The 3,785-nt window shown below is 36.9% G+C and overlaps 1 long non-coding RNA gene across 1 annotated transcript in view; it reads left to right on the top strand.

The window, feature by feature from the left end:
* The window catches only part of LOC115230050, a 23,391-nt gene extending 19,834 nt beyond the window's left edge, over positions 1-3,557 (top strand). Inside the window, exon 3 of the long non-coding RNA XR_003883394.2 lies at positions 3,542-3,557. This is a non-coding gene — a long non-coding RNA (uncharacterized LOC115230050). The remainder of the gene's footprint in view (positions 1-3,541) is intronic.
* The last annotated feature ends 228 nt before the right edge of the window (positions 3,558-3,785 follow it).

Raw genomic sequence — 3,785 nt, forward strand, 5'->3', positions numbered from 1 at the left:
ATATATATATAGATATATGAATGTGTGTATGTGTGTGAGTGTGTTGTGTGTGAGAGAGAGAGAGAGGGAGAGTGTGTGTGGTGTGTGTGTGTGTGTGTACGCTTGTCATTAATCTTGTTCGTTTTTTTCCCGTATATTTTAATCCTTATTTTCCAATAATTTTAACAAATCAAATCAATCAGTGTTAACAACTCAGGCAACAATACATATTCCCCTTCATTATTTACGAATTCTTGCCTACGTTCCAGAGGCTTATCAAACCAGTGACGGTAGAAATCACCAAATTTTAGCTCGAAGAATTCATTGATCCACGTTTTCAACTCCATTTGGTTCTTGAAAGAAATGCTTTGCAGACTATTGGAGATCTACTGAAAAGGTTATAATTTGAAGGCGTTATACGAAGAGTCATAACATTCGGGTCGTTTCAGCTAGATTGCCTTCAGTGAATGCATCTCTGATATAACTCAAGATACTGCTTATTTGTCAGAACTTAGACACTCTCGTGAGCTTCCTGTTGGCGTAAAGAAACCAGTTTTCGCTGCGGGTGACGATGCGATAAAAAAATATCTGTTATGTTCACGAGTAGCTTGATATCGAGCGGGCAAACTGGTGGCGACAGAGGAGCACTAAAGTTTGACTGAGTGCTCTGAGATTTAGCACTGAGATTTAGGTATCGAGTGAGAGTATCCCATCTTAGGTATCATGAGAGTATTCCATCTGCTGGGTCAATTCCTTCGGAGATTAGCGCGGAAATTCCTCAATGACCCTGTTCAATCACTACTCATTTAACTGAACATTTCTGCTGAAAAGCGTGAAAGTCATTTCTGCGTAGTTTTTTTCAGGAATAGCGCTTTCTATGTACACAGCAGGACAGTCCCGAACGGTTTTGGCACCTTTGGAAACTGGATTGAAAATGAAAGGAAGCACGTTGAGAAAATTCTCTCTGTTTCCTCGTAGGTCTGGAAAAGCTTAAGAATTATTGAAATTTCTAAACAAAATAAAGGTAAGCACATGAAAAAAAAACAAAGAAAAACATAAAACGTTACGATGAAATTATTTTTCGAGTTAATTCAAATAAGATTGGAAAGAAGCGAACGAATTTATCTGACAACCCAGGCTTCCAAGTTTGTGTACATATTAAATATTTTTGTAAGTATATAATTTTCATGCGCATGCGCATATATTTGAGAGAGCTATAAAGACACAATGAGAATAGACTGTGTCCCGTATGTTGGTCAGATTTTTATTGACAGTCTTCCACGCAGTTTCCGTTTACCCAATTTTGCTCTCAGAATATGAATCGACACCAGCCCAAGACACCTTGCAGCTGAATCGAAACCGGGATCACATGATTGCGAAGAACCTCTTTGCCGTTCGACCATGCTGCACCAACTTCTGTTATTTTCGTTTTATAATAAATTTTTCTTTCGTATTTTTTTCCTTTTTTTTTTTTTGGTTTGTTTTGTCTTGGTTACTGCAACAGCTACATCAATATCAACCACATGAAGACCAACAACAACAACAACAACAACAACTGCAACACAAAATGAAAATTTCCTGCCGCAAATGTCTTATTGATATTGTTGTGTTGACAACGATGTTTCGTGTGGATATAATGGATATTTGCTGCGGAATGTTGTTACTAATAAATAACAGGCGCAGGAGTGGCTGTGTGGCAAGTAGCTTGCTAACCAACCACATGGTTCCGAGTTCAAACCCACTGCGTGGCATCTTGGGCAAGTGTCTTCTGCTATAGCCCCGGGCCGACCAATGCCTTGTGAGTGGATTTGGTAGACGGAAACTGAAAGAAGCCTGTCGTATATATGTATATTTATGTATGTGTGTGTGTCTGTGTTTGTTCCCCTAGCATTGCTTGACAACCGATGCTCGTGTGTTTACGTCCCCGTCACTTAGCGGTTCGGCAAAAGAGACCGATAGAATAAGTACTGGGCTTACAAAGAATAAGTCCCGGGGTCGATTTGCTCGACTAAAGGCGGTGCTCCAGCATGGCCGCAGTCAAATGACTGAAACAAGTAAAAGAAAGAAAGAAAGAAAATGTGATGTGTGTCATTGAAAAAGTGTGAGTGCGTGAGTGTCTGTGTTTGTGTGTGTGTGTGTGTGTTTGTGAATGAGGGTAACTTGTATGTGTGTGTTTGTGTTTGTCTTTGTATGTGTGTTTGTGTGTGTTTGTGTGTGTGTGCCTGGGATGTTGGTAAAGTGACATGCTAAACGAAGCGAAAGACAAGAGACAACCATGATTTATAAGAACCGATTTCTGTCTGCACTTCTTTTTTTATTGTTAATAATTCCGGGTGTTAGAATTGTGGTCTAAGTCTAAAAGTTGGCAAAGATGGAAAGTGTAAGAAAATTTTTCGGAAAATTTTTCAGAAAAATTTTTAAAAATAAAGAAAACAAAAGAAAATAAACACAAGACTAATAATTCTAAATTATAAGGACAATCTATTGAGTGAAGCCATTTTCGTTTAAAAGACAACAAAACTGCAAAGAAATACTCTCCTCCACTTTCGAAATAAGAGGATTTAAAATTTAGAGCCGCAAACAATGTCACAATAGTCTTCAAAGTAGGATGAAAACGAAGAAGAAATACAAAGAGAAAAAAATGATATTCGGAAAAATTACAAAGAATTTGCGAAAATAAAAGAAATGTATACAATACAGAGCTTCAGAACATTTTTATAGATGAGGATTTATAGAGGAGGATGGCTGCAGTTAGGAATACATTAATAGAGAAGAGGAGAAAGAAATGCGAGGAAACTCGATCGCAGATCTAAGATTTAACAAGAGGCAAAAAAAAAAAAAAAAAAAGATAAAAATGGTTTGAATGTGATCTTTGTAAACCCTTGTCAACAAGGATCAGTTCATAATGAGTAGCATCTTGTGTAGAATTCGCTGACGGTTTTGATAGTATTTAAATTTGACATTAACATTCTTCACAAGTCTTGGAGTGTGAGAACAGGGGAATTGGCGCACAAATCGGACACAATTTTGTCCGATCCAGCCAGGAATTTTTTGTGGTAAACTAAACTGAGTACTCATACTACACACCTGTTTGTATTACGACAGGTGACGAAAACTCCTTATGTGTGTGTTTGTGTCTATCTGTTTGTGTGTGTGGTAAGAAGCTTGTTTACCAACCACATGATTCCGGGTTCGGTCCCATTGCGTGGCACCTTGCGTATGTGACTTTTATTATAGCTTCGGGCCGACCAAAGACTTGTGAATGGATATTGAAGATGGAAACTGAAAGAAGCCCGTCGTATATATGTATGTCTAACCACCCAATGAGAAACCACTTCTAGCTGCTTCTGATAGACAGTCTCAATATCACACATTCAGGCGCAATTCAGCCAGGAATTTTTTGTGGTAAACTAAACTGAGTACTCATACTACACACCTGTTTGTATTACGACAGGTGACGAAAATTCCTTATGTGTGTCTTTGTGTTTGTCTGTTTGCGTGTGTGGTAAAAAGCTTGCTTGCGAACCACATGATTCCGGGTTCGGAATATATATATATATAGATATATATATATATATATATATATATACATATATATATATATATATATATATATATATATATATATATATATATATATATATATATATACATACTATATATATATATATATATATATATATATATATATATATATATATATATGTGTGTGTGTGTGTGTGTGTGTGTGTGTGTGTGAAGAGAGAGAGAGAGAGTGACTTCTTGGAAAGCTCAGTAATTAAATGACAAAATTTTGTAAGTAACCA

Source organism: Octopus sinensis, unplaced genomic scaffold (genome assembly GCF_006345805.1).
Source record: "Octopus sinensis unplaced genomic scaffold, ASM634580v1 Contig14201, whole genome shotgun sequence".
Taxonomy (NCBI): Eukaryota; Metazoa; Mollusca; class Cephalopoda; order Octopoda; family Octopodidae; genus Octopus; species Octopus sinensis.